We start from the raw sequence: 10,000 nt of genomic DNA, 5'->3' as shown, positions 1-10,000 counted from the left end.
ATTTCCCTATTTGATAAGATCTCCTTCATCTCATACACCTCCGGATGGGCTCTTCCCTTCTTTCTCGTCTTCAAACTCTATCTGGCGTTAGTTAGACCCATCCTTGACTATATGGTATAGTTTTGGTCTCCATCCTTTATACTCAGGGCCGCAAATTCAAAATTCTGTAAGCCTGTAGGCATTTTTGAGGAAAAGTCGGCATACAGCATTTTTTACAAGTTCAATATCTTCTTAATATGGATCCATCGTATGCCATTGAATCTAAGTGCCCAGATATATGTAACTTTCACTTAAACAAGATGGCCGCAGTGCGGGTTTGTATGAATTGTGATTGACAGGGACAAGGTGGATTACCTTTTGTACACTGTATAAAATTGCAGCTGTTGCCCGTATTCTATTAATAAATGGAGTTTCATATCATAAAACACAAGTAAGGCTGTTTTCAGTGTTATCAGTGGTCTATATGAACTGGATAACTGGATAATGAAAGGTCTTGTCAAACAGTTAGAAGTTTCATAATTACCAGTATCTATTCAACCATTCCATTATTTACAACCTCTTTTTATGTGATTCCTGTTCTATTCTGACCATGTAATTTAGCTGTACAATCCCTACATATCAACCTCCCGATGAGAGATTCTTAGAATTGATCCATGTTGCATTAAAACTAAAAAGAGACATTTTGGCACACCCCAAGTACACTGGCTTTGCTGTCAGTGAAGAAAAAATTATAGCATGTGTTCCTGAGACTCTCTTCATGTTTATTTGCATGATGTTTGTTGGCCTTATCTTGTTAGAAGGAGGTCCAGAAGATGAAGAAATTATTTTGGAGAAGGAGGAAGCAGACACTCAGATGAGAGTTCTCAGTGTAACCCAGGACCTTGTCTACAATATGACTGGTGGGAAACACTGGACACCCAAGCATGTGGGGCTAGCCAGCACCTTGCACCAAGCAACATGGTCAATGGAACTAGTTAACTTGTTTCACAATGCAGGGCACACAATCAGCTATCACGGATAGCTGCAGGTTGATACTGCTATGGCAGAGAAAGCACTGCAAACCATGGATGCTGAAACTGGAGCAGTGACTCCAAACTTTGTGCATGGTAGATTAACCCATTTTACATGTGACAATATCGACATAAATTACTCCAAGCTAGATGGTAAAAACACTTTCCATGCTACACAGATGGCAGGATGACAATGTGGTCTAGAACGTGACATGATGATGAAGGACTTGAAACCATCAGATAAGGAAAGCCTTCAGGTCCCACCTGTGATGTAGGAGCTCTTTCCTGCTGAATTGGTAAAAGAAAAGAGCTGTCCTATGTCAACAGAAAACATAAAACGGGAGTGGTTCAAAAATCAAATGAGAACAAAGCAGCTGCAAATGCTACTGCTCAAGACATGCCATTCTTTGTCAAGCATCAAGATGAAAGAGATGTAATGGAAGGTTGGATAAGCTTCAACCAGAGACATAGTGAAATGTCCTCTGAAATAATAAGCTTTAGTTACATGCCCATCGTTCAGGCACCTGCTCATGACCTAAATACATTGAATACAGTTGTGCTGAGATATAAGCATGTGGCCAGGATACTAGGGCAGTACCATGTCATTACAGTGGATGAAGCTTTATTTTGTAAGCTGATGGAACTGAAGTGTGGAAAAGCTGATTACCAAGATTGCCCTACTGGACTTCACAATGCCATGAAATTCCTACAAGTCATTGGCAAATATGTCCAATCATCAGGTCTATTGTAAGCTTGGGTTGAAGGCAGTCTACTTGGTCAGAAAACAGCTGAGCAAGTCCTGGCAGGAATATCTTACACCAAAGGAATTAGAGCCCACAAGATCACTCTCCAAGCCTTGTGGCGCATTCTTTTTCCTCAGCTAGTTAGTTCTATGAAAGACAATAATCCAGATATGAAGGACATGCTCTTCAACATGAAGAATGGCCCTACTGAAGAACTCATTTCGTTGCTTGCTTCAGAGGAGTTTGAATCAGTCATGCAAGCTTTCATTGCAGCTGGTACAAACCTAAAATTCATGTTTTGGTGGGGATACATGCAGATGGTCAGAATATTACTGTTGTTCACACGTGCTCAATGGGATGGAATCTGGGATCTGCATCGTTATACTTTCCAGCAAATGTTGCCATATTTCATGTATTACAACATGTATTACCTTAAGGAAATATACCTGAAGAACAGGTTGAGGCTTCTGATACAAACATTGACACTGATGGTTTAGAAGCAAAACATGAAAAAGCCGACACGAGAGCAGTTCTTTACTGCATTAAAAGTAAACCAACAAGCATTGTTGTCTCGTCAAGAGACACCGATATCTTGGTGCTGCTGGTTGCTAACTTCCACTTGATGTCATGCCAGCAACTGTGGATGAAAGCAGAAGCAGCAAGAAAAAGGAAGTATATCCTAGTCCATGCTTTTGTGAAAAAACTGTAGATGAAACCACAAGTTCTCCAACTGCTTTCAGCTTTCCATGCTCTGACTGGAAGTGACTCAACCTCAAACATTGCTGGGCATACTAAGAAGAAATGCTGGGATGTGTTTTTGCAACATAACTGTCTGCTGAATGGGCTTGATGCTGACTGTAAGAGGCCGGTAGATAGAGGTAGACATTTAGGTAGATCGAGGGGTAGGTGAAACGATATGTAAAATTCATATTCAGTTGTTATGATACAGGGTAGACAGAAAGGCACTGTGGGAGGTTATGCGAATATACGGGATAGGAGGAAAGCTTCTCGGAGCTGTCAAGAGTTTTTATGAGAGTAGTAGAGCTTGTGTCAGGATCAGAAATGGAGAGAGTGAGTGGTTTGAGGTAAAGGTGGGACTTCGTCAAGGATGCGTTATGTCACCCTGGCTGTTCAACTTATACATGGATGGGGTAGTGCGAGAGGTAAATCCAAGGGTAGTGGGTCAGGGATTGGAGATGGTTAAAGAAAATGGAGAAAAGTGGGAGGTGAGCCAACTGTTGTTTGCGGACGACACTGCGCTTGTGGCAGGATCGGAGGAGGGATTGAGGAAGTTGGTGACAGAGTTTGGGAGAGTATGTGATAGAAGAAAGCTAAAGATAAATGTGGGTAAAAGTAAGGTGATGAGATGTACAAGGGGTAAAAGTGGCAGTAGACTGGAAGTGAGCATTAAGGGAGAGCGACTGGAGGAAGTGGATAGTTTTAGATACTTGGGTGCAAATGTGGCAGGAAAAGGTGGAGTAAAGGTGGAGGTAGAATGTAGATTGAGAGAAGCGAGTAAATGCCTTGGTGGATTAAAAAGTGTATGGATGCAAAGAGGAGACTGTATGAAGGAGTGATTGTGCCAACAGGACTGTATGGAGCAGAAACATGGAACATAAGAGAGGAAGTGAGAAGGAGCTTGAATGTGTTTGAGATGAAGTGTCTGAGAAGTATGATGGGGGTTACTAGGCTTGATAGAGTGAGAAATGAGGAGGTGAGGAGGAGAACAGGGGTGGAAAGGGAGTTGGGAGATAGGGTTGATGAAAGAGTATTAGGATGGTTTGGACACATGGAAAGAATGAGTGAAGACTAGTAAAGGAGGTATGGAAGGCAGATGTGGAGGCAGTGAACATGAGGGGACGTCCTAGGATGAGATGGATGGATGGGGTGAAGGGGGTTTTGGGGAAGAGGGGAATGTCTGTTGAGGAAGGACGGGAGAGGACAGAAGACAGGGGTGAATGGAAAATGGTTGTATATGGAAGATATTGTGATGCATGAGGTGGAATGGACGGGGGGATGGGGGGTGAGGTAGTGTGTGTGAGCAAAATTTTGACGCAGCCCGAAGGGATTTCTCCCCGTCCTCTCCTTTATATGGGGGGACGGAGAGGGGGGGTCGCCGATTTAATGAAGCGGCCTTGCTGTGGATGTGCTGTGTCTTGCAACACTGCTTCTGACCCAGGGCAGTGGACAGGGTGCAGGGATGACCCGTCATCTAGGAGGTGCTAAGATGGGAGGGAGGGTGGAGGGGTGTGGAGTGTTTTCAGGGATGGAATGGGTGGGAATGTTTTTATGCCTTTTCCTTTTTGGCTACCTCCCTTGTAAGGGGGAAAAAGCCTTGATATATGTATGTATGATACAATGGCCGACGGCAAGTTGCTGAATTGCTTATTCTAGCTTACCGTCTTGTATTTGTAAACATGGGTTGGAGCGGTGATCAAAGGTGCTGATGTGACTAAAATGTAAACACAGAGCTCGTTCTGCTTGCGACAAATTGCTTGTATAAACAATATTGCTTGAGACAATATAACAGTCTTTCTGATTGGAGAAAAGGGTGGAGGAGGAGAAAAATTATTGGTGGATGGAGGTAAAGTCACGCCCTAAAAGGGTGGCACTTATTTGTAACGTTCAAAGTTATTGGATGAATTAAATCTTGACGTCGGAGCAGACTTGGCTTGGTGGATGTAAGAAGATCCCAGGTGGGAGTCCCTTGGTGTAGCTTGAATAACCAAGTGTAACTGATAGTGAAGAAAAGAGAAAAGAAAAATACGTTTAATTCACCTTCGAACTAATTAATGGAACTGGACTAAAAATTACATTACGAGAGTAGCATGGGGACTACAGATGAAAAAGTGACTTACTGAAGTGTTAGTAGCAGTGAAGCTAACACTAACACTGTTCTTACTGACCACACAGTACATGCTGCTGAAGTATTTTTCTGCAAAGTGTATGGTGCAATGAATGCTGACAACATTAATGAAGTTTGATCCAGCGTGTTCGTCAAAGGCATTTCAATAGAAAGATTACCACCAACGAGAGATTCTCTCTATTTTCACATTCAGCGCTCTCATTACCAGGTTTTAATGTGGAGAAAGGCACACATTCAACACCCAGTTCTGAAACTATAGCTATGAGGTGGAAGATGGAAGGGACCTCACTTATTCCTCAGCTCTCATCACTAACCCCATTCCAGATGCTTGTGAGGAGTTGATCACCTGTACCTGCACCACTAGATGTAAGACAGCACGGTGCAGCTGCAAGCCTAGCCCATGCATAGCATCTTGCCAATGCAGGAAGTCCAGTGACACCTGCATGAATCATATCATACTTGAGGAACATTAAAATTAATAGTTTTGCTTAATAATTATACAGAATGACAATGTGAAGCTGTGGAACCCAACTTACTGATTGGTTTGTATTATTTTAAGTAATTACATATTATTTGAATTTTTGTGTATGTATGAGTGTTTGAACGTGTTTATGTGTGTGTTGCTGTTGTTGTTTGCAAAGGAATACCAATTTCACTGTATGTTGATTTTTTTTTCTTATGTTCTTTACAAGTAATAAATAAACAAGATGATTTCGGCTGTCATTTTCCTTTTTTGTGATTTCTGGAAAAAATAACTCTTACAGCTTGATATGAATTCAGCACCCAAAAATCATTCAGAAACAACACACAGAATGCTTTTCCTAAAAAATGCCTACTGCATGATATCTAGGCTGCTTTTTCCATTATCTTTCCTGAGTATTAGAATGGATGTAAATTTACTAGAATCAGTACAGAGGAGAATAACCAAAATGATACATGGGCTCAGAAACTTACCTTACGAGGACAGGCTGAGGCACTTTAGCTTGTACTCTTTGGAAAGACGCAGTATCGGGTGATCTAATAGAGATGTTCAAGTAGATCAAAGTCTATAACAAGTTTGACGCAAACAAGTTAATCATATTAAGACAACAGGACAGGACTCGCAGTAATGAATTTGAATTGGACAAATTTAGATTTAAGAAGGAAATAGGCGAGAATTGGTTTACCAATAGAGTGGTCAACGGGTGGAATAGAATTAGTAACCATGCAGTGAGCGCTGAAACTATGTTGTTTCAAGAAAAGGCCTTATGATCCTTTCATTCTTACGTTGGTCTTACGTAAGTACAGTAAGTACGATTACAAGTTATTTGGAAATTCGTTAACAAAATTGGATAGTGAAAAAGATCTCGGCGTAATTATCAGTAACGACCTCAACTCATCCAAGCAGTGTATTTCAGCCTCTGAGAAAGCAAATAAGATTCTAGGACTGATTGCGCGATCTTTTGATTTCAAAAGTCCATCACTCATTAACAAGCTATATAAATCGTTAGTTCGTCCACATTTGGAATATGCTGTTTCCGTATGGTCACCAAATCTCATTAAAGACATTGACAGACTGGAAAAAGTACAACGGCGAGCCACAAAACTGATTCCAAATATCAAAAATAAATCATACGAAAATCGACTAAAACATATGAATCTGTTTTCCCTAAAAAAGCGTAGACTCAGAGGTAACTTGATACAGGTCTTTAAGATTTTAAAGGGAATTGACAACATCAAAAGTGACAAACTTTTCACATTGAATGAGAATCAGACAAGAAACAATGGTCTCAAACTGTCCGGAAATAGATTCAATTTGGAAGTAGGTAGAAACAAATTTGCCAACCGTGTAGTTAATGAATGGAATAAACTTCCTGCACAGGTAGCGTAATGTAGTTCAGTTCGAAGCTTTAAAAATCATTTAGGTAAACACCTAAGCAAGATGCTGTAATGATTATAATTTATTTTATATTATTTGTTTTTGTTTTGTTATCATTTGTCTGTCTGATTTTCATTTATTATTAGTTATATGTCAATTTATTATAATTTAATATTTACCTGTTTGTTTATTATTTAACTATACCTATGCATTTATTCATGTATTTTATTTGTTATTCATTATTATAGTTTTTATTTATTATTTTATTATTATTATGATTTTTTCGCATCCAACCTAGATATGGACCAAAAGGTCTCCTGTTGGCATGCTCCGCCTTTGTAATCCTTTGTAATCCTTTGTTTCCTCCTCCTCCCTACCTCCTCCCCTTTAGATCTTTCTACTGCAATCTCTTATCCAGAATCAAATTTTTTTTCACCTTCCCCTGTCCCTTACCCATCCCTCCTCTATCCCTTATCCCTTGCCTAAACCCTTTTGCCCACCGCACCGTTCCTTTTCGTTCCCCCTCCCTATGCACTCCCCCCTCCCCCCAATCCCCTGGAACCAGACATCCCCCTCCTACGTTTCTCCCCAAGCCCCGGTAAAGCGTCCGTTAGATATTCATGAGTTCCTTGGTTTTCCTTTTGTCACTCTTTCAGGTCACACAACCATTTATCCTCCCCTCCCCACCCCTTCCCTCCACTCTCATGCCCTCCCTTCTACTTCCCTCCCCTCCCCTCCTCTCTCCTACCCTCCTCTCTTCTCTCACTTCTCTTCTCCATTTCCTTACCATCAATTCCCTCCTACTCCGCTCTTCTCCCATACTCTCGCGCCTCTCCACTCCCTGCACCTAATCTCTTCTCCCCAACCTTCCCCCCTCCTCCTCTCCCATACCTTTCCTTCTTCGCCCCTTACCTCTCTTTTCCTCTCTTCTCCTGTCCTCTCCCATCCTATCCTCTATTCTCTTCTCCTTTCTTTTCCCTTCCTCTCCTCTCCTCTACTCTCCCTTATCTCCTCTCATCTTATATAATCGTATCTCACTTTCTCTTCTCTCCCTTCCCTTCTCTCCCCACCCTTCCCCTCCCCTCTCTACTCTCCCTTGTCTCCTCTCATCTTATATAATCGTATATCACTTTCTCTTCTCTCCCTCCCCTTCCCTTCCCATCCTTCTCCTCCCCTCTCCTCCCTTCCAATTCTCCCCCCCCTCTCCTACCACCCCTTCCGATTCCCCTCCCCTCTGCTCCCATCTCCTCCACTCTCCTTCCCTCTCCTCCCCATCCTCCCTTCCAATTTCCCTGCCCCCCTCCTCCCATCCCTTCCAACTCCCCTCACCTCTCCTCCCCTCTCCTCCCCTCTCCTCCCCTCTCCTCCCCTCTCCCCAACTCCCCTCCCTTCCCCATCCACAATTCTCTCCTCCCTGTACCTAATCTTTCCTCCCATTCCCCCTTTCTTCCTCTCCCTTCCTCTTTCCTTTTCCTCTCTTGACATCTCATTTTCTCTTCTCTTCCCTCCTCTCCAACACTCTTCTACTGTTCCCTCCCTTGCACTCACCCCCCACTTTTCCTTTCCTTCTCCTCCCTTTCCCTCCCATCCCCTCTTTCCCATTTTTTCCTTCTCCTCACATCCACTTTTCATGCTCTTTATCTGTTACCTCCTTTGTCACCTTGTTTCTTCAATCTCTGTTTCTCATTCTTCCTTTCCTTGTCCCTTTACTTTTCCAGCCATTTATTTGACATCCCCGACGTCAACTTTCTTCAGTACCTTCCTTCTACCCTTCCCCCTTCTCCCTCCTGCTTTCATCTCCACCTTTCAAACCCTTTTCATTCCTCCTGCCTCCATTCTTCTTCCTCTCCATCTCTACTTTATTTCATCCTCCTCGTCCTCCCACTTCTCCCTATATTTCTACCTTCTTCCTGCATTCCTCCTTCCTGCCTCACTCCGTCATCTTTCACACTATTTCCCCCCACCCCGCTCTCCCCTTTTCTCTTCCTTTCTCCCTTCACTCCCTCTCTCTAATTCTCTTGCCTTTTTCTAGCCTAACCCTGCCCCTCTCTTCCTCCATTGTCCAAGCCCTTACTTGCCCTTTCCTTTGTCTTTCATTCTCATTTCGTCCTTATTTCCTACACGTGTGATCATTTCCTTCGTTCTTATTAGGGACGCAGCTTAGATTAAATTATTTTAGGTTAGGATGCGAAAGATTAGGTTAAGTTAATTTAGGTTATTTAAGGTTAGACTAGGTTAGGTTATGTTAGGTTGGGCTGGGTTGGGTTAGGTTGGGTTGGATTGGGTTGGTTTAGGTTCGAGTAATTTGTGTTTGGTTTGGTTAAACTAGGTTAGGTTTGGTAAATGGTCATGCTATTGTGATGGACATGTAGCATAATACTAGACTATAATTATATTATGCTAAATTTCTTAGCTCCAGACTCTTAATTGGCATGGGGGAGGGGCGGCACCCCCAACCACTCTGTCTCTCCCATATGTACATCACCCCTCCATATCCGCAGCTATTTTCTCTTTACCCTGCACTACCAAAGGCCATATACATCTAAATCAGCCTCCATCTCCACTTCTACGGCCCTTCCATCCTGCGTCTTCCACGTTTCTCCCTAGCCATCCTACTGCATTACAATTTTTAGTCCTTTTCGTTTCCTACCTCAAAATCTGTCATATGGTAAATCCTGTTTTGTTTTATTCCTTCTACCGTCTCACACTTTTCGGTAGTCTTACTCCCTTATCCGTCGGAATTCTTCTTAGGATCCTTCCTTTCCTTTACGCTTCTCTCCCTATTCCACTCCTCTCTCCCTCTCCCTCTCTCCCTCTCCCCCTCTCCCTCTCCCTCTCCCTCTCCCTCTCCCTCTCCCTCTCCCTCTCCCTCTCCCTCTCCCTCTCCCTCTTCCTCTCCCTCTCCCTCTCCCTCCTCTCCCTTTCCCTTTCCCTTTCTCCCTCCATTCGCTTTTACCCTTCTCCCTGTCCTCAATCCCATTCTTCCCTTCTCGTTAACTCCCTTTCCATCCCCTCCATAACCCTCCCATTCCCTCTCCTCCCTTTTCTTCCCTTCCCTTCTCTTCTATCCTACCCTCTCCCCTCCCATCACCTCTCCTTCCCTCCCCTCCTCTATCCTCCCTTCCCCTTTCCAACCCTCCCCTCCCCTCCTCTATCCTCACTTCCCCTTTCCAGCCTTCCCCCCCCTACCCATAGCTCTTCCCCTCTCCTTTCCTTTGTTTCCTTCTCCTTTCTTGCCATCCCATCACCTCTCTTCCCTCCACTTCCCTCCACTTCCCTCCACTCATCTCTCCTCCCTTCCTCTTCCCTCCCCTCCTCTCTTCTCCCCTCCCCTCTTTTCCCTTCCTCTCCCCTCCTCTCCCCTTCCTTTCCCTTCTCTTCATTCCCCTCCTCTTTCATCCCATCGTCTTATCTTTCCTCCTTTCCCCTCCCCTTCGTTCTCCTCCCATTTTCTCTGTTCCCCTATTTTCCTGGTCTCTTCTTTTCTGTCCCCTCACCTTTCTTCACCTCCCCTTTTCTTCTT

Source organism: Oratosquilla oratoria, chromosome 4, assembly GCF_046742065.1.
Source record: "Oratosquilla oratoria isolate Oo_2021 chromosome 4, ASM4674206v1, whole genome shotgun sequence".
NCBI classification, from domain to species: Eukaryota; Metazoa; Arthropoda; class Malacostraca; order Stomatopoda; family Squillidae; genus Oratosquilla; species Oratosquilla oratoria.
This window is presented reverse-complemented; position numbering follows the sequence as displayed.